This window comes from Podarcis raffonei, chromosome 4 (genome assembly GCF_027172205.1).
Source record: "Podarcis raffonei isolate rPodRaf1 chromosome 4, rPodRaf1.pri, whole genome shotgun sequence".
Taxonomy (NCBI): Eukaryota; Metazoa; Chordata; class Lepidosauria; order Squamata; family Lacertidae; genus Podarcis; species Podarcis raffonei.
Window position 1 is genome coordinate 37,474,911 of NC_070605.1, and position 25,431 is coordinate 37,500,341.

The following is a 25,431-nucleotide window of genomic DNA, read 5'->3' on the forward strand; positions in this document are numbered from 1 at the left end:
GGACGTGGGAGGTGTTTCCCCTCACCCCAACTCCCACCAAACACTATTCGTCATACTCAACAAGAAGAGAGTGTCAATTTTAAGCATAATGGATTTAATCCAGGTTCTCTTGCAATCAATGACAAAAGCGTGCATTGATTCCCTCAGTCACAGGTAGTCTGGCCTCAAGGCCACAAAGTCTGACAGACGCAAATTGACAGGCTACATCTCATTCACCTCAAAGGCAACGGGAAAAAGAAATAATCAGAAAGGGGCTCTGGAGTGGGGGTGGAAGACCAGCTGCATTTTTTTCCTAAGGAGGACTTTATTTTTTTTATTTAAAAATGAGGTCCTCTATTTCTAGCTGAAGTGTTTATTCTGAAGTTTTAAATAAGAATTATGGGGGGGGGGGTTGGCTGCAAAGCAGCATAAAAATAATATTTAATCTAATTTATTTAACCTAACTATTCCTTCCTTCCTCTTCCTCTTCTGTTTAGTTTCACATTGCTGTTTTTGTTCCTCGTGACTGCTATGGCTCCCTTCACATCATGCCTTTCTTTTACAGAAATAATTCTTCTGTGCTCTGCCTGTTCATGATAACTGCCCTCTATGTAAGATCGCCAAACACAAAAAGTCTGTTTCACATTCTGGAATCTTAGCTCAAATCCAAATAGAAAGCAACAGGTTCTTCAAGCAGTTGCATTCCATGCTCAGAGAGTCCATTCCATGGGGTTCCATTTACATGTTACAGCAATGGCACAGGAAGTGCTTCATCATTGTGCTGTGGTAAGCAATTTTAAAGGTCCTCATATAGGCATGATAACACAGGTGTTTGCCACATCTGTGCTCCCCACACTCTCCCCAACTCTGTTCAAAACGGTTGAGGGAACCCCCAGAACTCATTTAGAGGGTGCATGGCAGGGGGAGGGAGGAAGTTCCATTGCACAAGGAGAAATATTTGCACTGACAGAACATTAATGTTGCTCTCTGAAATATACTCAGAGTCGAGAGTGGACTTCATGCTCTTTATTCAGCTCATAGTGGTGAGGAGGAATGGAAGTTCCCCCAGAATGCCTGCATTATATACATTATTTACACAATGGGCCCCACGTGATTGGCTAATTCCAGGATTCACCTGTAGGCCAATCAGGTTGCGGATTCACTTCCACCTGGAGCTGGATTGGGTGGCTCCTGTGGACCAATCAGACTGCTGCATTCTGAATCCTATTGTTCTAGGACCAATCAGACTGCTGCCTTTTGGATCCTATTCAACTCAGTACATAACACTCTCTGTTGGATGCAACCCTTAGACATTGCCAAACATGGGGTGCCCTTCCCAAATAATGAGGGAGACATTATGACTTTCTAATACAAAAGAGGATTAGTCATTTTCAAGAGCAGGAGGCAAAAACCAACCTTTCACATTCCACAATGTAGGTGTTTGAATGATTTCAAAGATGATTGTGCGTTTGAGACAGAGACCAGTGCTTCGCACAAGCAGGTTTCTTACTCCGTTGCCTCATATAAAGATGCTGTTTTAAACAACAACCAGGAAGGTCACTGAGACTTGCCTGCCAGCCATATGTTAAGTGGGGGCAAACCATTTAAATGCATTATCTACCTACTCCTTTGAAGAGAGAATGCTTTGTTGATTTTGAACTCGTAACAGGAATATTCCCTTTTAACATTTTAAAATAATGAATCTTCATTGTTTTCCTTAATATTTAAACACTATGAATAATTAAAGGGAATATTTCTCTGATTTTGTTTTATTGAGGGTTACATACAGTCAAAGCCTGCAGAGGTTTGGGAATTGTAGCAGGAAAAACAAGGCCCAGCAGTGAAATATTCAAGGCTATGTGAGGAAGTTATGCTGTAGCTAAAGCAAATGTTTTGATACGGTTGACTCAGCTGAAGGCAGCCTAAGATTGATAGGGTGGTGACTCCCTTTTTGCTCTAATGGCATACCCTGCAAGTGTCCCAGAAAAACATTTCCCATGAGAGCACAGTGGTACCTCCCAGTCAGCAATATGACCCACCTGCCAGGAACCTAGCATAGTGGCTCCATGCAGTGATCTGCTTCTTCCTTCTGTGTATTCAGTTTTCCCTGACTGCAGTCATCTACACTGGTCTATGGTCATCCATGGATGACCTAAGCTAGAAAAGTTGTCTTTTTTCTTCTTCCTCTTTGAGTTTTCGTTGTAATTTTGTCTCCACTGACATTAAGGAGATGGGGGTGCCTTGACAGCTTATTAGGCTACATGAGGAAGTAAAAAAAAAAAGTTCCCCCTTTTTTAAAAAAAAGTACAATCAATGAGCTTAATTCTAACTTTAGCTAGCTTGTGGAACAGCCTGAGAAATCAAGTACAACAGCAGGCATTCCAGCATAGTTCTACAAATCTATTATGTAAATCTCTCTGCCTTAGAACATCGCCTTTGGTTATAGCAGTGCTGAAACAATGTTCTCGTACCTTCCCTTCAGAGACCCACCTTGGCTTGTAAAAATAAATAGTTCTTCATTTTTTCATTTTTTCTGGAATGACTTTGTTGTGTGGTATGCTTTTCAATAACAAACCAAATAGGCAGCTTGTGTTTTGTGGTCCTTACATTTCAAGCACAATTTTAGTGTTTTTCTTCTTGAATGAAAACGTGTTCAGCTTTGTTATCACCCAGGGATGTAATTGCTCACATGTAAACCTATATGCATCTTCTTCATAATTGTACACATCTCTATTACATTTTATTTACTGGGTTATATAATGTCAGAATTTTATCTAAAGTTTTCTTCTTCTTTTTCTTCTCTTCAGCTATACCAGAAGCCATTTTCTCCTTAGCAGAAATTAGATTCCTTCTGGAAAAAAATATATCTTTCACATCTTTGGAATGAACATGTTTTTGAGAATTGGTACCCTGCAGGTAAGATTTAATTCACCCCTCCCTAACTTTTAATCTACTTTGCACTAAAGTCACAGAATGAAAATCATCTCTTCAGATTTAGCTAAGCACAATCCCACATGGAAAACTATAATAGAAAAATATTCTTTATATTTTCATGTGTGAAGAATACAAATTAAACTTTCCAGAACTGAAGTATGTGTTCTTTAAATACATGAGGTGCTTACACTTAATTGTATACTACTTAATTGTATTCTTTTGACCCCTGGCATCATAAATACACTATATTTCTGTGAGTGTGAACCAAGAATATTTACAATACAATGGGAAATCATTACAGTCTGAAGGTTTCAGAACGTAACTGGAGTCTGTCCCCAGGGATAGCTCTCCATAATTAGGCATGACATAGATAATCATGATTAATTATGTTTCTGGATAGTCATCAGCCTCTGATAAATTATTGTTGTTTGTGATAATACTAAGGAAAAGAAAGCAGGATGACTTTTAAAAGGCCATGAGGAATGGACAGAACAATCCTATGCTCAAATTTCACTCAGGGAGACGGAGAGCTGCTGCTGCTATGATGGTGGAACAGCATCCTTACTTGTGACTTTCAGGTTCCTCTTGAAGACATTCTTACGCAGACAGGCCTACGCAGTTGCTTAAAATTTTCTTGAGCAGCCAGTCATTTTAATTATCCTTCTGTGTTGCTTTTGAATGTCTTTTATGCTGCTGTACACCACCCTAGTGTTTTGCGAAAAGGTGGTCTATAAATACTTGTATAAATAAATAAAACAAACAAATTGTGCCCCCATACATGGAGGCAACCAATGAATTAATTACGATAGGTGCATCATCCTAAAGCACACACACACACTGACATCCGACAAACACAAAACACACAGGAAACATACAAGATGGTCCATCAGCCCCAGCAACACAGCCAGCAATGACTCCAGTATTGCTCATCCCAAGGTATCCCAAGATTTGAATCATCATATGTTCCACTCAAGAACTACTTTAGAGCACAAAGTAAATGTGTAGGCCAGAGGCCTGCTGAAAGCATACAAAGTTCTTCCTGGAACAAGGATTCAGAACTCTCTCCTCAAGGGAAATATCCTTTTTTCCAAGCAGTGAAAGAGGTTAGGATAGACAATAGGATCTATCCTATTGATAGGATATCATAACATCACAAAAGTTGCTGAGGGTTTTTTTTAAGAAGACCCCCAAATTCTTGAGCTCCCCCCAAAAAAAACACCAAAAAATTGCGATTTTTTGATTGACTTGCCTAAGATCCAGGACAGAGCACCGCCTTTCGGAAACCCCCACCCCACTCTGGACATCAATCCCACCTTTGAAATCTCAGTACTGTCTGGGAAAATTTGGACATATGGCAGCCCTATAGATAAGAAAGGCAGCCACAGACATAAGCAGTATAAAAGCAGCTAAGCACATGTGCTCTCAAGCATTGGACATTAGTGGAACCAAATTCAAATCTGAAATATGCATTTATTTAAAGAGCACTCTCAGAGTGGGTTACAGAATTCTGTAGCAGACTGATAGACATGGCACAGAAAGGGGGGGAAATGGGGAGGGAAGAGGAAGCAGCAAGATCAAGCCCATATTCTTAAAAGCGGCAATTCTTATAATAACCCATTGGGATGGAAACAGTTCAGGAAACCTGCTGAAATGGCTGCTGCTAGATGACCTCTCAACTCTCAAGACCAATGGCAGCTGGTCCCTCAATAATGCCAATTTATATCTGATATAAATTAAGGAGAAACCTCAATTTATGCAGTAGGACACAATCATGGAAATCTACCCAGGTTCAGATGAAACCTGCAGACTGTTCCAAGAATGGACATATATCATTTCTTTATCACAAGAATTTTCATGGGAAGTTTTTTTCATACAATTAGTATTAGTTCACAACAGAAGAATAGTCCCAACAGCATTGATTATATTTCCTATTCTTTCCTCTCACTTCCCCATTTCAGAAACTAGGAAAAAAATAACTGAGGAGCAAAGTCAGAGTTGGAGCATTACCGGTTGGTTGCCAAAGCTTTTGGTATAGTTAATTTAGCATCCATATTTGCCATTGACATATAAATACTGTTTCTGTACACATTCAATATACGTAGTCCAATCTTCAAATCCCATAAGCTAGGCAGCAGCTGAACCATGTCCATGCACTCTCTGCCTGACAGAGAACGCTCCATTTTTAATAGGACTTCAAAAATTGAAATGACAGATGTGAATGAGCCATATTAAATTACCTGGCAAATGCAGCTACACCCATAAAAACATGGTGATCCAGGTGCTTCACTATTAACATCTTTCCAAACACTTCGGCTTTGATCCAGAAATATGAGCACTTGTGTATTTTTCTTTTTAATGAAGAGCCTCTAGGTCCTTTTAACCCCCTCATTGCTGTTCTCAAGGTGGAGTGCACCTTTTGAAACCCCTTTTGTATCATTCAGCTCGATCCTACACATGTTTATTTAGAGAAACAGACCCATGCGTGCCTAGTTCTAGAAATACTCTCAAGTAATTCCTCCCCCCCTTTATTTTATTTTTGCTTTATCCAATGTATAATATTAGTAAAGATTGTTGAGTGATATACCTGTGGGCAGGGCTTTTTTTCAGCACCTCTCAGGTAGGCGCCATTGCCATTCTAAGAGAACGAAAGAAGGGTTCATGGTGAGTTCTAGAAAAATAGCACTGCCTGTGGGCTAGCAGGTCTTTCTGTCTCACTAAGTGGATTTTTGTACCTATAAAAATGGCTTCAGTCATTTCCATCCCATTTTCCTAACTTTGTGTCTGATTACAAGAGGCTTTTAAAACCCTCACAAATTTAAGCAACACTTCTCTACAACCTTCAAAAATGAAAGGGTTTTGAGAATCGCTAAGCAAAACATCAAAGCAGTAGGAAACCTTTTGTGCATTAGCAATACTCAATCACAATCACAGACAATAGAGGTGCAGGATAAAATAAATACAATATTACAGCTACTAAATAATTGAAATACATTTGGCATATTAGATACACAACAGCAATGTCTGAATGGAATGATTAATAAGGGTTAAGCTTCAGAGAGAGAGAGAAGTGATTTCTTACATTTTCTGAAAGCATTTTCCTATGAGAATTGCAATTTTTATTACTTTCTGAACTGAGAGGATTGTGGGTGTTTTTAGTTCTGATTTTCTTAAGTTTTAAGATTCATCCAGAATGAGCATTGTCTCAGGTCTGAGCCACTTTAGTTATAACACACAAAGCAGGAGAAACAACAGGTGTTGGTGGGTTGTTGTTGTTTTTCAAAGTTGAAGGAGGAATCAGTGTTTCTGATGTGTATTGTCATCCAACATTTGTCTTTGATAAAGGGGAAAAATCAATTTGACTCGAGGTAACAGTGGAACAAAAGTAATGTAACTACATCATGGGGCTATTGACTCTCTGATATCACTTTTAGTTCTCTTAAAATTAATACATTTTCCCACTCTTAATTTTGTGCTGCAGGCCTCACTTGAAAATAGTCCTTTAGAATGTGCAAACATCTCACAATAACGTCAATTTTATACAGTGGTACCTCGGGTTACATACGCTTCAGGTTACATACCCTTCAGGTTACACACTCCGCTAACCTAGAAATAGTGCTTCAGGTTAAGAACTTTGTTTCAGGATAAGAACAGAAATCAGGCTCCGGTGGTGCAGCGGCAGCAGGAGGCCCCATTAGCTAAAGTGGTGCTTCAGGTTAAGAACAGTTTCAGGTTAAGTACGGACCTCTAGAACGAATTAAGTACTTAACCCAAGGTACCACTGTACTGTATCTTACTCCTAGACCAGGAACTCAAAGGGGGTTGCAGCACTGACAGGGAATCCAAACTACAGGAAACCAGCATAATTTACAGCAAGGTACCGTATTTTTCGCCCTATAGGACACACTTTTCCCCCTCCAAAAATGAAGGGGAAATGTGTGTGCATCCTATGGGGCGAATGCAGGCTTTCGCTGAAGCCTGGAGAGTGAGAGGGGTCGGTGCGCACCGACCCCTCTCGCTCTCCAGGCTTCAGGAAGCTCTGTGCAATCCTTGGGAGACCGGCGTGAAGCCACCCCGGGCTCCCAAAGGTTGTGCAGAGCTGCCTGCATTCTGAAGCCTGGGGAGCGCTGAAGAGCGCGCCCGAGCTTCGCGCAGCTCTCCGCAAGCCTGGGGAGACTGGCGCGGCTCCCTAGGCTTGCAGATAACAGGCTGTTCTGGGGGCTGGGGTCGGGGGAAGCTCGGGCTTCCCCCACGCCAGCCCCGTGCCTGGGGGGGATTTTTTTTCTTTATTTCTCCCCCCCAAAAAAAACACTATGTGTGTCCTATGGGGCGGTGCGCCCTATGGGGCGAAAAATACGGTAAATTATGTCATGGCAACTTGCCCACTCCAAACTCCATTCAGGGGCAAGCTGAGCTGGTCCAAGCCCTGCAGAGGAAAAACAAGCTTTTATTTTAACTCAGTGCAACAGAACTTACACCGGCCCTTTGGGGGGTTTCATTGCTGTCGCGTTGCTGGGTCACATGGCTGAACTGAACCGAGTTTGGAATAAGGAAAAATCTTCCCCATGCCTTGTCCCATCCTGTTACACCCCCAGAAAGATCCTTTTAAAGGATTTATTCTGGCCTCATCTGAGCCCAGCTGAGCTGTGATTGGAGATTTACCTCAGTGTATCTCCAGCTGACTTCAGCTGGCATAGCTCTGATCCAGCCCAGGCTCAGTCAGAGATCTTCCTGCTCCAAACTCCACTTATCCCAGCTTGGATGTGAAGTGCTTCCTAAATTCCTTTCGTTATTTAGAAAGATTTATAGACTGCTCCTTTTTTTTAAAAAAAGGGCAGCTCACAAAACAGAATTAAAAAACAGCAACAAATAAAAACAACAGATAATGGAGCAATCCTTAACAGCAGCATCAAACATTACCCAGCAATAATAAAACAGCATCAGCAATTTAAATGCCCAGGAAAGCAAAAATATATTAACCTGGTGCCTAAAAGGTAATAGCATAGGGGGCAGAGGAGTCTTTCTGAGGGGAGAATTCTACATGTGGGATGCCTCAGCTAAAAAGGCCCCCTCTCTGGTCATTACCTTGTCAGGGTTATCAGGGATTTTGGATGCTGGTCTTAATACCCAAGCAGATTGATGCAGTAGAAGAGTGCTTCCTAAGTACATGAATCCTTGAGGAAGGTCTGTAGCTCAGCAGTAGAAATCATGCTTTGTGTACCCAAAGTCTGAGGTTCATTCCCTGCATATCCAGCCTGGAAAGACTCTCATCTAGAAACCTGTTAGTCAGCATAGACAATATTGAGATAGTTGGACCAATTGTCTTACTTGGTATAGGGCATTCCTGTATTCCTGTATCCCAAGTTGTGTGAGACTTTGAATTGTTCCTGTAAATGGGCCAGAATTCAACGGAGCTTTTTTTCATCCCCTGCATGGAATTCATTAAATGTAACTATGTTGGCTACATGACTGATTTTAAGCAGCTATGAGCGGTGTTTTGTTTTTGTTTTTACAATCAAGTGATGTATAAATTTTAGGAAATAACTATAACCTTTAATGATTTCTTCAGAAGTGCATTTTAATTGATTTTATCCATAGAAACAACAAATAACCTAATTTAAAACATAAATAAAATTCTGAACATAACTTAATGCATTAATAAAATGTAGTTTCTGAGACTAACAAGTACAGCAAAAATCACATGGGAATTAATCTCTACAAATTACAGTATAAAGATAACAAGCGTTGCTGCTATTCTTACTGATATTTACAGCATAACAAAATAATGACAAATTCTACAAGGTAGTGCCTTTTGTCCTAGAATTCATAAATAAACCATCCAGAATACATCTGATACGGTAGTAACAAATTGGCCAGAAAGGAAACCAAACATATGCTTCCCTATGTAGATAATTTGTTACTTATTCATATATTCAGTCAGTATTTAATTGCAGCAGTACATTTTGGCATGTAAGTCTTGTAAGTCTTGTGCCTGTTCTATGCAAATTCAATAAAAGATTTAATTAAACTTTCGTAACAGTTAGATGTCCATGCAAAGAAAAAGTTTCTTCTTCCACACATTGTTGTAATTCAGCTTTATACAAACTAAGCCTTTTCAGCTCCCCAAAATACTTTCTTTTAATATAGTCTATGCAGAATCCAAAGTTATTTATTTTAAATGTCACCCTGTTTTGATTCCCGAAGCATTTTTCTTGGGTTGAAACAATACTGAACATGACAATGGCAGGCTTTTCCCTCAAGAATACTCTTCTTTTCATCCAGTACAAAGCTTAGATATGCTTGTGGTTGACTAAGAATCCTTGCTTTTAGAGCTTCTTCTTTTTGTTTGTTTTTTAAGTGCTTTATTTTTGTACATTAGTGCTTTCTCCTCCTCAAGTCTTACATTTGTGACCACTACTTGACTTCTTCCCACATCCCCTGCTTTTGAATTTCCAGTTATTTATAACATTTCTACAAAGATCATCTTAGAGGAACCTTAAACATTCGTTTTCAGGGTAGGCAGTTCCTGCATTTATTTCTTTGTTGTCTAAGGCTGAGACCACAATTTCTTTTAATGGATCTGAGATGAAAAAGTTAAGAATACATTTTTTTAAAGAATTCTGTGTGGGGTTTTTTTCAAATAAAGCATAATATTTCATTTGTGAAAAAATAGGTTCAACAGTGCAATCCTAAGCATATTTATGGAACTTTGGGGCATATTACCAATTAAGTGTCCTCTTTAGGCATTCACTGTAGAACATACATTGTGGCCTGCAGGAATGCATATGGCTAACACCCAAGGTAACGTGCTCCTGAGCTGGTATGTGATCTGCTGAGTCTAAAAGAACCCAGTTCATTGCACAAAGGGTTTCCAAATCCAGATCTCAACCCTTGTGTTTGGAACCCTTTTCAGGATGAGCTGCCCCCCTTGAGACCCTGCCAGTTGCCTGTTGGTTTGTATATTAAGATTGTGGTTGCGCCCCAAGGCCCCCAATCCCTTCCCCAAGTAAATAACTTTACACTGACAAATAATTTTGGTTTATGTTAATGGGAAAAATTTAGGCCACAACTTTATTGATTACAGCAAAGTGAGTGGTATTGGCTTAGGCATTGGCAACAGACTATAACTGACTCCTGCCCCTCTGGCTGGTAGTCTGAAAGGGTAAACACCAAATGAGGGAGCAACATCAATGAAGATCAACCAAAGTTCACCCCGGGGTTCCTGTGGTCCTGGCATGGCCCTAGCCCCTCAAGCAGACTTCAAACGAGATCCAGGACCCCCAAATTCCTTTACTTGGATGCCCTTATTCATGGAAGGGCAGGTGATGGCCGCACCTCCCCTCCCACGCACTTCATTAAGCCAATGCCTAACCGCCTAACCTTAAAAAGTTGTGACAATTGCTAAGGGGGTAGGTGAAAACCAAGTGGCCACTGCCAATTTGCCAAATGGAAAAATTCCTACCCGGCCCCTGTTCCAAAACAGGCAACCAACCAATATCTGAAGCAAGGCCAAAGCAGCAACATCTACAAATAGGGAGGGGAGGGTGGGTGCTCGGCAGCGCAAAGCAAGTGCCTCAGCAACGTCGTGCTGCCGATTTTATAGGCCCCCACCAATCATGCCACCTGCACTGATTGGCTCAAATGGCCTGGTGTGATTGTGGGACCATACAGACAAGGTCTGGGCCATGCCCAGCACCTTTGACCTGGCGGGGGTTGTCTCAGGGGCCCATGCACAACCAGGATCCTCAGTAAAGACAATCCCATTTGTAGCTTCTATAAAACAATGCAATTGTCTTAGCTAGTAAATAGATAAACGAGGGCACGCAACGAATGCACTGTACAGAACACCCAATATAGTTAGGATAAGGAAGGAAACAAGAGCCACAAACTGCAAAGAAAATTAAAATTGCTGGCTGACTCACCTCCCATGGTTATAGCATAAAGCATTCAACAAGGAAGCAAACTTATACATGACAACAGCAGGAATATCTGAACAAGCACCTTTTTCTCAGTTGGAACAAACTTCTGTAGCAACAAGAGCTGAAACAAAGTGAGAGAAATGCACACAAATATTCTTAGTGATTTACTGAGCGTATTATATTTTTTTCTAGAAATGGTTAAGAAGCAGACTTTATGTCCTGAATCAAGAAAAAAGAGCAGGTTTTTAAAAATGTCCCAGAAAGTTAACATTTCATGGAGCCATTAAAGTTCCATTATAGCAACTTGACAAGTAATTTCAAAATGGCTGCTTTATATATTCCAACTGTCCTAATTTATAAGGGCAGGCTCTGTCTTCTGGTACTTATGTCTTATAAAATGGACTTTAGTCCATGATAACTTAGTAAATGTGTTCATTTTTAAGGCACACCAAAATTATTTGTTGTTTTTGAAGAAGCAGACTAAAATGACTACCTCTTCTGAAAGTTGTATCCCTGATAAATCAGCTTTATTGCTCTTTTTACTTTTCAGAGAGAGTTTGGGGTGCTTTAGAAAAGAAAAGAAAATTGAGTGTGAACATATGCACCAGCTCTCATTTCCTTACACTAAGAATGGCAGACAAATTCCACTTTGTTTGCATTCTAATTAGAACCTACCTAATGCATACTTCTCAAACCAATACATGACTAGACACAGCTGTCCTCCATAATCTGCACTTCTCTGAATTTTGGTAATGCACCACAAATACACCAAACAATGTATACAAAAATGCATTATTTTAGGGGAAAGTGTTTCAAATGCATATATTAGTGAACATTGAAAAATGCATTATATTTAGGAAAGTTGCTTGTAAATACATATACCGTATTTTTTGCTCTATAAGACTCACTTTTTCCCTCCTAAAAAGTAAGGGGAAATGTGTGTGCATCTTATGGAGCGAATGCAGGCTGCGCAGCTATCCCAGAAGCCAGAACAGCGAGAGGGATTGCTGCTTTCACTGCGCAGCGATCCCTCTTGCTGTTCTGGCTTCTGAGATTCAGAAATTTTTTTTTCTTGTTTTCCTCCTCCAAAAACTAGGTGCGTCTTGTGGTCTGGTGCATCTTATAGAGCGAAAAATACGGTATATTAGAAATTTGCACAAAATGCTGCTGAATTTTCATGGATATTTTTGGGGGTGGGGTGGGGAATGCAAATTGTTGCAGAAGTCAAGGAAAGTCCAGCAGAAATGAGTTGTTGGAATGCAGTTATCAGCTGGGTTTATTTCTCTGTGTGTGTACATGGACATAAGTAGGGATAGGGAAGAAATTTGTTTTAGTTCACTTTTTAATGCAAACCTACCTAATTCACACTTCTTGAAACAGTGTGATGGGGAATCTGTGGTCCTCCAAATGTTGGACTCCAACATGTATCATATGTAGTGGACATGTAGAAAGATCAGAGAATGTTGGTGTCTTGTTGATGGAGAATAGAATAGACTTTATTTGCATAGCCAACAGGCCATAGCATCAAAGGACAGACAAAAACAAAAATACATTACGGAAATAGTTATCATAAAATAATCTCAGTACTTAAAACTTGGCAGTGGTAATGATAATAATAATAAGATCCTAGGCGAGGAATCCAGGTGACGACACTGATGTCATTCAGATAGCAGCTCTCAGTCTCATTGCTCTCTCGATAAATTTGGCAACCTTCTCTGTTGTCGAGCTGTTCTGGTCAGCTAGGAGTGAGAACAATTTGGCTTCACAAGAGCGGCCCGGGATGGCAGATAGAAGCGGCGTGATGGTCTCGTCCCTCAGATCTTTATATAGGGAGCAGGACAAGAGAACGTGTGACACAGTCTCTACGTAACCAGCTCCACAGGGGCAGAGCCGGTTCTCGAATGAAATTTTTTGATATCTACCTTCAAGAACAGCTGACGGTAACATATTTAGTCTGGCCAGTGTAAAGGCCCGCCTAAGTTTTGGAATGGTTAAGGTAGACAAATAAGGTGCCCGAAAATCAAAGTGGGAGGGGTGTCTTGTTGATGATGAGCTGGAAAAAAAATTTGGATTAACCTTTCTAAAAAAGCCTGGATCTTTTCTGCTAAGCATTCTCGGCAATGATATTATGAAAAATCTGAAAGAAATTTTTCTATATGCCACGGCTGCAGCTCAAACATTGATAGCAATGAACTGGAAAGGGGGAAATGTTCCCACCATATTGGACTGGCAAAATAAATTACAGGATTATAGAGAAATGGCGCAACTGACAAATAGCTTGAGAGGCAACACAAGACAAATATTCATACAAAAATGGGATAAGTATAAGAAATATTTATGAAATTATAACAGTGGTATAACGTATATGGCAGCATTTAATTGACCCTTAAATAATGAAACATATGAGAAATAAGTCAAAAGGTACTAAGTGTTGTAAGAATGTATTAGAAGGAATATAAAGAATAACCCAATAATGATAGGTACATTCATTACTAGAATAAGACTATTCACTGGGAAATGATAAGAAGTCCAAATACACCTTTTTCTTTTTTTTCTTTTTTTTCTTTTTTTTTTTCTTTAATTCATGTTAATAAATAGATAAGACAACAAAAGATAGTAAAAATATTAGTCTAATTTATGTAAGTAAACAGAATATTACTTGTGTATGTTTTTTGCTTACACGGATTATATACATGTTAACTCAAGAAGATGTACGATACACATGTATATGTATATGTTATACGAGATATGCTATGTGAAATGTGTCATATGATATAAGAGATCTTAATAAAGCTAATACAAAATATATATGTTGGACTGCAACCCCCATCGGGTTGAGTGAGACATTGCCAAGGGTCAGGAAAGATAGGAGTTCTGCTCAAGCAACATCTGGATGCTACAGGTTCCCCATCCCTCCTTCTTTAAGTTGACCTTCTCTGGAAGTTATTTGCTTTCATTTCAGCAACCACCCTTATTTTGAAAACTGTCCCAAAAAGAACTCTTCCAACCACATCATAACTGATTTGTATTCTCTTCTAGAAATGAAATTTCCATAAAGCCCAGTTTCCAAGTAGCAGGGGAAACACAGCTCACATGTACTCTTGACCACAACCAAATTCAAACATGTTTCTGTTGTCAAAGAGGCAGAAACAACTTGCTGCAAACTATATCTATTCAGTCTACATTGTGACCTGTCAGAGCTGAACAAGAGATATTTGTTGCGTCCTTGCTTTTTACTGGATTTTGTAAGTCACAAATGAGGGCAATTCCCCACCCCGAATTCAGCTACATAGTTTTCCCAACAAAAGTTCAAATTTCATTAATGTAACATAACTTCCTGCTGTTGAAACAGCATCTCCTGCATATATTTCTTTATTGTTCCTTTATAAGAATAATGATGTGGGGGGGGTGCAAAGTGGAATTATTGTAGCAAAGGTGCAAATTCTACCCATAAATGAAAAAGGAGGCATCCATTTCAGAGCTTGCTAGTAGGCATGTTTTAATATCAAATACACTGCATGAGGCCAAGTACTTTCAACATTTATTCAGTATATTATACTTTCTCATTGTATTAAAAAACAGAGCCATACTACACTTACAAACATCTTGTTTTCATGAAAGACATCAGTCAAAATGTTACATTAACATTCAGTTTGGCTTTGATTGCCAAAATGAATTTATTAATTCTTGAACCTTGAGGTCAAAAGGACTCCAAGAAAATACTCAAAGGCACTCTTTGCATGTAGTGATAGTATCCAAAATACATGTGGAAAGTACATACTTTAAAATAGATAAATTGCAAAATAAATGTTCTCGGATGATCCGCCAACCTCTGCTGATTGGGGCAATTACCCTTTGCACAGGCAATTAAAATAATTTGCAACAAGGGGAAAAGAATATCATATCCATCTCCACTATGTGGTCAGGGCTTGTTAAGTATAAACAGACATTAGGAGGATATTCTGAATATAGGAGGAAATGCTATAAAGGATAGATTCTCTGCATCAGTTTACCCTTTACTCTGCATAAAGTTGCACTTTGCCCTTATTGAGGGAATTCATTGAGGATCGGACACACTAATGACATTCTGGCATTATTTGCTTTCCTGTCATCCTCCTCTTAAAAGAAAGTATCACATTATTTATTTTTTATAAAGAAAAGAAAATTGCATTGTTTCAGGTTAAAGTCAAATGATATTATTGATTTTCTTCATCATTTTTAGTGCAGAAATGGTGAATGTTTATCTCATAAGTTATTTATATTATATATTCTGAGTCCAATGACAATCTGGTGCCTTTTCCATCAGAAACCAAAAAGACTCCAGAAATGCAATCCTATAGTTGAGATAGCCTGGCTGAAGAGGCTTTAGAACCTGGCAGAGGTCTTACTACACTTGTATTATTTTTTATTTTATTTTATTATTGTTGTTGTTGTTGTTGTTGTTGTTGTTGTTGTTGTTGTTGTACTTCACCATTCTCCCTGACAGGACACGGGGGGCTTATAGATAAAAATAAGGACCATTAAAAATACAGGACGATCAATTATAAAAATTAAACATTTATAGAATTAAAGCTATATACATATATGAAAACTGTGATATATTTCTCAGCCATGACAGATATGCTGGTAGAACCCCATATTTCCCAGCAGAATACTATACCAGCAGAGCTGTTCCATCAGTGAAGATATGTCAGCAGGATGAGGAGCACACTAATGTCATATCCTCTTCCCCTTCTGTCCATGGTCACACACAATCAATGACAAAATTTCCTCCAGCCCTAAACATGTCATGGCCCCTATTCTCAAATTCACAGTCCCTAAGCATCAGTAGCTCTGAAGAGGAAACAGACTCACTGCCCTGTCCAAAGTAAATCCACTAGCATCATATTCTGCACCTAGCCCCACAAACTATGAGGATGTAACTTTACATATGACTCTGAGGAATAGACTACTGACTCACCTGTAGATGAAAAAAAGTCCTACATAACTCCTGCAAACCTAGTTTCCACAGCCCAAAACCTGCTACCTAGAAGGAGTTGACAGCTGCACTAAAGGATAGTGCCCCCTTCTCCAAAAGAACTCAGCTCCCATTCTAGATCCTCCAGGCCAGGCTATAAACTGGGGTTTGCAACATGCCAGTACAGTACTGAAGTGACTTGTTCCTTCCTGATCACAGCTACAAGATTGTTGCCCATGGTCCTGAAATGCTTGCTCTTGAGCTCTAAACCTGCACCCTTGCTCTTGTCCAGGGTCCTGACCTCTCTCTAGCACAAAGTCAGCTTAGGAAATCCTGTGCATGTTTCCATCACTTCATTTGGGCTCCCAACTGACTTCTGTTGTAGGGTTTTGTTTTGTTTGTTTTGTTTTGTTTTGTTTTGTTTTGTTTTAAAAAGCTTCCCCTGTGTTGAATTACACCCTGTACTGAAGCCCACATCAGCACTATTGGAATTAGGATATGGTACAACTCAGCATACAATCACAGCATACTAACACCAGTATATAAATCACACACAAGGAAACCATAATTCTGATAAAGAACCATGGGTCATTGTGTCAACTTACGTGTATAAGCTACAATTGGAGCTATGGCCCAATGTTGTGCATGCACGCGCACATGCGCACGCGCACACACACACCTTTAGTGGTGGGAATTAAGAGGGGAAAGCACTTTGCACCGACAGCTTAGCCTCCTAACATAGATAACCATTCTCAGAGCTACAGACACAAAACACCCATCACCAAACTCTACTCACTCCACTTCTATATCAGAGGCTGCCAAGACAAAGCACAGGTATTCAAGGTTGGGAAACCCATGTTGTATTGTGCAGCTGGCATGACTGTTCCCTATATCTCAGTCTCCTCTACACATTCTTTGTTCTGTGTCAATACTGTGTCTTGTGTGAGCTGTGTTTCATTCTTCCCATCAACAGTGAAGTATCTCCTACTCTCAGTTATCCCAGTTGCAGAAAAGCTCTCTGTTGGCAAAGGTCAGCCGTATGAGCCATTGCCACTGCTGAATAATAATAATAATAATAATAATAATAATAATAATAATAATAATAATTTATTTGTATCCTGCCCTCCCCGGCCAAGGCCGGGCTCGGAGTGGCTAACATCATGAGCACCTTCAACTGTGTAAGGTAAAGCCCAGGTATTTGGAGGAAAACAAACAGCTACTCCACACAGTGCTCCACTGGAATCCCCCAAGTAAGAAGGGGGCATGTGCTCTGCAACATAAGACTTGAACACTGGCAACACGAAACACTCCCTCTTCCCTCTCACTTCCTCACAAACATGCAGCTTCAGGAATTATGCTCTCCAGCTGCTGACAATTGTTTGTTACTCTGTGTGCTGCCTTACTTCCTACAGGTCGCTCCACCACAGATATAGGAGCCATCATTGTAGTTCACAACATACGGAGGGGTCCACTTTTCAGGTGGGTGCCCACTCATTAAACGAACCCATTATGCATTGCTTCAAATGCATCTGAATGTCATTAGTAAAGATGCTTGTGCGTGCTGACGGGAAATGTATAGATTTCTGTCTGGTAAGGTTTCATATGTGAGACAGGGCTTGCTACCTCGGAGTGCATATCTCCCCCTCTTTATTTACTGCTCCTCTGTCAGCGGTGCCACTGCTGAGCAAATGCTCCTTGCTTATTTACAGCCCTTCCCCACCTCTCCTTATGCTGAACAGGACCTGCTTTGTGCCACCATTTGCCTTTCCCCCTGCTGAGTTCATTCACCCTTCCCAAGACTTATGCTTATGAAGAGGGTTAAGCTTATTTTGCTGTTGGATCATGAGGATTTGTCAAGGAAGAGATTCCCTGTGTGGCTCCTCAGTTGTAATTATTCAGTGCGGAGGAAATCTGTAAGAGTGCATTTCTCCATGAGATAAAACTTTTTTAAAGGATTAGATCTGAGTGTTGAAGGCATGCACATAATTGATTGGAAGGCTGGTTAAAACTTTACTGACAATTTTTTTTAAAAAATTTTGTCATGGAATAATCCATTACCGCATAAGTACCTGGTTGATTCAGGGTCCTACTGAGAAGTTTTGCTGCCTAAGATGCCCCACTCCACCCCATGAAGGTGCAAATAATCCAAGGTTAGACAAGTTATTCTAGCGTCTGAGACATGAACTCCCACAAGCACGCCTCCCTAGTAATAAAAATACAGCAATAATAAATTGAACAACTAACCATTCACCATCTTTTCATAACACCTAGGAGCTGATGCCTGAGGCGGCTGCCTCACTGTGCCTAATAATAGGACCGCCCACAGAGTAGTTTATAACATGCCCACAGATGAAAGGCTTAATAGTGAAATAAAAAGGTTGATACTGCTAAACTGCAGTAGTAGAGAAGCCTTATGCATTTTCGGGACCAAAACTGAGACGAAAGTGATTTCACCCAAATTTAGGGGATTATAACTCAGAGATTTCTGACTATTAGTGTCAGGCTTAGTTAAATAAACCTCATTGCCTCCTAAGAACTGCCAACTTTCCAAAGTGTTAACAGCGGTTCCATGGAAATGAATACTTTTCTATATATAGTTTTTAACTCCATCAACTCATGATCCAAATACTTGAACACTTCTCAGGCTGAAGGAGAGTCATGGCAGGTGAAAAGTAAAGTCAAAAGGAATTTAATAATCTTCTTGTTTACAGTAGTAACATATTCGTCCAAAATTCCTTTTATGTATCTTTGAGGAAGTATTTTACTTTCTCTACTTTCAGATTAGCTACAGGATGCCAGGAAACTTGTTCTCAAAGCACAGGTATTGCACTGATAACAGCAGTAATCCACGGTGATTTACCAGACATTTTAGGTCATGAGGAATGGGCTGCCAATAAGAGGTTCAAAAGAAGTTTGTGGTTTATTGTAATGCAGTAGGCTAAGTCAACAATGTGCTGGTTTTTAAAGAACAGTTAGGAGCGGGTTGAATAGGTCATGAAGTCCTTTCTTTATGCAAAGGGCTCACGATTAAGCCTGGCATGGTGCTTGATGCCTGGTGGATTCTCATTTCAAGTTGCTTCACAGAATATTGGTATACCTGCGAGATGTTGATTTGGGACCAATAAAGCCTGCATATTTGGTCATGTTCCATCTCCTCTAGCTGTACACTTGTGAATGAAACAGCTGAGATTTAAAATGCACTGTAAGGATGTTTCTACATTAGCAATCGCACCACTGGATTTTAGAAATAAAGTTTCATGTGCAGTGTGTGTTTGTGCAGTATGTATTGGAAAGGGTAAGCCAAGGTTAATTGTCCCTGGTATGGCAATTAGCTTGGGGTGGGGTTGTCCCTGATGCTAAATGCCACACAGAGGGTGGCTTGTACTATGATTTGGGCTGGAGATGGAGACAAGGTTTAGTTTTTAGGCTTAATTTAGTATTTAGTCCTAGCCTTCAAAGTTATAGGGCTCCTCCCACCCCTGCCATTGCCTACGCTGTGTTGGACATAATTTATGAAGATAGCTCTATACATGGAGTCCCCATGTACAATATAGAAACTTGGGTAAATACAGTTCTCAAACAATATTCAGTGAACCTCCATATGTACAACATTCTCCCTGTTTCAGAAGTTATGCCCAATACTGTGGCAATAAGGGTATGTGGAACCATGCAGCTTAGGGCTGGAGTTAACTGCATGGTCTCACAACCTTTTTCATTATGCTTGATCTCACCACACAAGGAATGCTTGAAGAGTGCCAACACTTTAACCAAAACTTGTCAAGAGGCACAAATTGCTGACATTTTAGGTTTTGGTTCATGAGTGGCCCTGGATCAGCCCTAATAATCCTATTAGGGGTTGTTGTTTTTACAGAGCTGAACCTTTATTAAGTTACTGTAGCACCTGAGAGGCCAGCACATATTTCAACTCAGCTCAGCAGTGTAAACATTCAGCTCTATTACAAAAAAAGTAAGTTTAAAAGTTTGGCAGTATATTTTACATTACTGTGCTTATCTAAATATTTTTTTGCTATTCTCTAATGTCTAGACTGCATCTTGGCAGAGAGACAGGTCACAAAAAGCCAACAATTTACACTTCGTCCTGCTCCATATAAAATGCTTCATTTTTCTCTTCTTCACATGTCTAATGAATTTCTGTGTTTCTATAAATGTGAAACTAATATATACATTATGACACTTCTGGGGTAAACTACAAGTACAAATTCATTTTTCAAGGCTCTTTTAAAAACAAAAAACAAATGCATTGTAGAAATATTATCTTTATGTGCTAGGGTGTCTAGAATAGTGCTGCCTGTTCTATGCCCATGTAAAGAGCATTTAAAGACTTCAGTGCCTCTTAATAGCTGAGGTCAATCAAGGATTTCAGTGCAACAATGAATTTACAGCTCCACGTCAAGAACTCACCAGACACTAGAATCCAAGGCCACCCTATGTTGCTGAATGTTGAAAGATTCAGAGATAGACAAAAGCAAGTGTTTCTTATTGAATTTGCTTCCACGATATGTAGTAATGACTATGCCTTTGCATAGACACCACCACCGCCCTCAATCTGATTCTGCTGTGTTTGATGTTCTCAAGGCTATGCCAAGAATAAAGCAATTCAGTAAAACTTGTATTGATTGATGGAACAAACTAAACTGTTCCATCTATGTGATTTCGAGGCAAAGAGAATAGAGAACATCCATGATTTTGCAGTAGATGCATGCTTCTAAACGCTTAATAAAAATACAGGTCAAAGCAAGGAGGGCACTAATCACATTGATTATCACAATTGCTTTAATCAGGAGACTGGCTGTGCATGCATTTCCTTTATTTCTCAACAGCGAGGGAGTGGGTTTGAAGTTCAGTGAAAGAAACTGAGTGTCCATTTAGATTGGACCAAATCACTGATATGCACTTTGCAGAATTGAACACAATTTTTTTTTCCAGTAGCCCCCAAGTTTTGAGCAAAACCAGATTTAGAGTGTGAACTTCAAAAAGAATTTCCTGGAATGCTTGCTAATATGATTGCTTGCTAGTACATGAGAGAAATAGACAAATGCTGTGTTAAAACTGAACACAGCACAGCAGATAAATGTATACCAATTCACTTATCTGGATGACCTGAGCGGCATAGAAAATAATGAATGGGAAATAATATGTGAACTGCAGCAGGGTGTTGCAGGAACAATTGGCCTCACTCACACTGCCATATGTATGAAGGAGTCCTCTGTATGTACTGATTGGGCCAGGTTACCCCCTCAGATAGATGAGCTCTTACCAATGTGTGTGGGTGTCACCTGATCTTCATCTTATACCTTTCACTTATATCATGGACGTGACACTTCTTGTCGTATGTGGGTTTGGTACAAAAATCTGATGAACAGCTGAAAATTGGGGACACTTTTACAAGTATGATTCTGACCTCACTCCATGAGTTCATCCTGTGTACCGTGTCATCAGTACAAATGGTTACTGTTACACAAATAGGTTGACCAAACTATTAAGATGTTCTCTTCCTACAATCTCACGAAATAGTCACCTCTTTCCATATGAACCTACCCAGACCCTGAGATCATCTTCTGAGGCCCTCCTTTGTGTGCCTCCACCATGAAAGGTCTGGAGGCTGGCAACACAAGAACAGGCCTTTTCTGCAGTGGCTCCCCATCTGGGGAATTCTCTCCCCAGGGAAGTTTGCCTGGTGCCTTCATTATGCATCTTTAGGCGTCAGGCAAAAACATTCCTCTTTAACCAGGCCTTTAGTTGATTTGATTGACATCCTATGCCCTTTTAAAATGTGTGGGGGAGGGGGTTATTGGTTGTTGTTTTATTTTGATTATGTACTTTGTGGTTTTATAGTGGTTAAGAGCAGTGGACTCGTAATCTGGTGAACTGGGTTCGCGTCTCCGCTCCTCCCCATGCAGCTGCTGGGTGACCTTGGGCCAGTCACACTTCTCTGAAGTCTCCCAGCCCCACTCACCTCACAGAGTGTTTGTTGTGGGGAAGGAAGGGAAAGGAGAATGTTAGCCACTTTGAGACTCCTTCGGGTAGTGATAAAGCGGGATATCAAATCCAAACTCTTCTATATTCTGATTTTATCCTGCGAACTGCTCTGAGACCTGCAGGTATAGAGCAGTATAAATAATAATAATAATAATAATAGGATTGTAGAAAGATCTGGGGGAAATCTAACAACTGCTTTGTGGATAGCAAAGCTCAACTAGAAGATACCAGGCCAACTTCAAAACTGAGACTGCTTCCAAACATCCTTCTCTGTCACTTGATTGGTACGAGTTCCCCTTTATTTACAGAGAACTTGAGGCTGGAAAGGGCAGAGTAGATTACTAGAGTATACCCAGTGTTCAATTGATCAAAACTGACCAACTGAAGCAAAGAACCTTTTAATCAAGCAACGTCAGGGTAGCAATGGAGGAAACCTTCTCTGCTGCAGCTCCTTTCCTACACAGTGCCAGTGATAGGTTGTTCCAGTTGGTAAATCCAGGATGCAACATTTTACCACCATATATAAAAGATAGGCATCCAAGAACAGCAATACAACTTTTCTATACATAGCAGGTGGGGATGTCTCTGTCCTACTTCCCCTTAAACACTATAGCTAAGTGTTTGCTCTGTGCCTGCCAAGAGTGTCCATAGGATTGGATGGTCTATAGCCCTCTTCAGACATTCCCTCCCAAATGCAATGCAATTTGAGAAGAGTGGGTTGTGCTTCTTCACCCCACCTCTTCTGACTCTCCCCTGCCACTGACCAGGTCAAGCTCACCACATGTTAGGAGGGTCACACCTGCAAGTGAGAATCCTTCTTTACTCATCACCGAGTTTGGAACCCTGGAAGATCAGGTTCTAAATCACACAGGGAAATTACACAAGTGCAACAGATCCTGGCTGCAGACGTTTGCGTTCCAACTGGGGGAGGGCAGCAAAGAAAGTGACAGTAATGCAACAGAGGGAGATTTCGCCACTCTCTCCGTCATCACAGGAGGGGTGTAACATCTGAAGAAGACATGTGCCTTCCTCAGTGCTGATTGAAAACCCAAGAGAGCATCCACAAATACTTGATTCAAGAAAACTGCTGACTCTTAGGAAGCCCACCTGGAGGTTTGACAATAAGACTTTGGTAGTGTCTTCGTGGGCATGCTGAAAGGCTGTTGCAACTAGGGCAAGATTATGGCAGCACAGATTTTGCCTAAACAGACAAGAGGCACAAGCTGGTTTTGAATAGTGGGTAATCATATTATTTTCAAGTGGAATGATCCCAATTCAGCTTTGAAGTATCCCTGCTTACAAGAGCTGGAGAAACATGGGAACGAAACACTGTTGGTTAATTAAATCCAATGCTGCCAGTATTTATTTGGGCGATTTCCCCTGTCTTGTAATTTATGAATGGGTAGCTTAAAAACCACTTTCCAGAGTCATACATTTCTTGAATGGCTCCCTATTTATTGCAAATTGGTTGTGTCTGTACAGCTGTGGGTAAGCAATGAAGCACATGCTTAAGCAATAACAGAGCTGAAAAACCAACTCAAGTACAAGTGGTATAGCTTGTTTATGTGTATGTGAAAATATCCATTCTTTCTAAATTCTTACATTTCATTATGCTGTGTTGGGAATCATGGTGCAGATAAGAGCTAATTACATTTTATATTTCTTTTTTCAAGCCCACCAAATATTCAAGTGAATGGTGTGTCAATTATTTATCTGCACAAGGCAGAGTGAGAGTGTTTTTCAGTGCTACCGAAATCTTTCAATGTTGTTGAGATCACTAGAAGCAATATATTCTGTCTGCCACAATCAGTGGAACGAGTTAGCAGAACAGGCAGGTTTGGGGCTAGATGTTCAGCGCGTCATTTTTGCTCAGAGGCATAAGCAGTTTAATAACTTAATTTTTGTTCATGTTTTCTGTTTATCATGGGGGGGGGACATGCTGAGGTGAGATTAACTCTGTCATTGCTAGGTATTTTCAAAGCCACAAAAGAATGGTCTAATATTAGGTAGCTTTATTCTTCTTAGTGTAATTTTCATCAGAACTGCGCATTACATTTTCTGGCCTCTCCTTTGATATAGGATAGATCTCATAATTTAAGCTCTGTTTTTCAGATAAACAGTGAAGCATGCAAATATTATGTGTCAGGAGAAGCTGACATCTAGCCTATGGGTGGGCAGAGCAATCAATTTCTAGTCTTTGTTAATTTATAAAACTTTTCCATCCAATTTTTGCATTAATTTGTGTGTGTTCATATTTAAATAAATACTTTATCTCAAAGTACAGATGTCCCAAAATACACATTTTATAGTTTGTTTTGAGCCAAGAAGTGTGTTGTGAAATTTGGAGAAGTGTAAAATCGAAAAACTTCCATTCCCATCAGCCCCAGCCACCAAAAACAATGGGCAGGGATGATGAGAATTGCAGCCTGAAACATCTGGAGGGCACCAGGTTGGGGAAGTTGATCTATGTTGTTAAATCCATGCAATATGGGAAAGTAAATTACTCTCTCAGTAAAGGACATTTCCTGCCTATCCGCCCACATCCAAATATTCAAGGGTTCAGTCAGTATGTACTAATTGTAGAAAAGCCTTCATTCAAAACTCATCCACCCATTTTACAGCTTTCCCACTTTTTCCTCAGATATTTCCACATATCACAATGATTTTCCAAAATTCCCAAATATCCTCTGATCAGAAAGTCATTTCTAACTGCAGAGTGAAAAATGTTTTGAAATTCCATAATTTCCATTAGCTTGTCATTGTATTACTGAATTAAAAGAAATTCAAACTAGTGCTTAAACTGAAGGACCTATTAGACACCCACAGTTCACTAGAATGCATTCCACCATTTTCATCATACAAAAGCTGAAAATGCGCCGTTAACATATCTCCCCTGTGATAAATCATGTTCAGTTTTCTTTTCCCTCTAAAGAGTGGTGCATTTTAAAGTCACAATGGCTTGTTTAATTATTAATTTCTTTATAAAAGTCCCCAAAAGCTGAAGGTATAAAATTATTCAGTATTTTCCATAAATACTGCTGTCATTGCTTTGAAACTTTAGATCATTTGCTCTCCAGGGCCACTTGCTTGTCTTGCAGAAATCTTGGCAACTCCATGCAGATCTATGATACCTGATGCTAAAAATAAAAGCCATAATGTTGGTATGTATAGCTGGCTTTTAACAGCACAGAATAAAGAAAGACATATGTGTAAGTGCATACAGAGGCAATATGTAGGATGTAGGCTGATTCTAGGCAATGCCAGCCCTTTCCCATGAAGGGAACTGTTGCAGGGCACAATCCGCCAAGTAGTTCCCCTGCACAAGTCAAGCTGACATGAAGGGGGGAAATGTAAAAGCAAATTCTGCTTGTTCTGTTCCCATTCATCTCTTGGGCCTTTACAGGAAAGCTTTACAGCAGACTTAGTATATACAAATCTTATTAGTTTTAATAAGAACATTGGAAGAGCCTTCTGAACCAAATCAGCATCCTGTTCCCCACAGAGACCAGTCAGAGATACTTCCACCAAACTACAAAAAGCTGGGTTGGGGGACCTGTGGCCCCTCCAGATGCTGTTGGACTATACCTCCTATCATCTCTGATCCTTGGCCAGGCTGGCTGGGACAATAGGAATTGCAGCACAACA

At 40.0% G+C, this 25,431-nt stretch overlaps 1 long non-coding RNA gene across 1 annotated transcript; it reads left to right on the forward strand.

Annotated features, from left to right (window-relative positions):
• Positions 1–696: 696 nt before the first annotated feature.
• On the forward strand, positions 697–19,747 carry LOC128412828 (uncharacterized). Its single transcript, XR_008330164.1, has 3 exons — positions 697–765; positions 2,787–2,895; positions 19,658–19,747. It is a non-coding gene; the product is annotated as an uncharacterized LOC128412828 (long non-coding RNA).
• Positions 19,748–25,431: the final 5,684 nt, after the last annotated feature.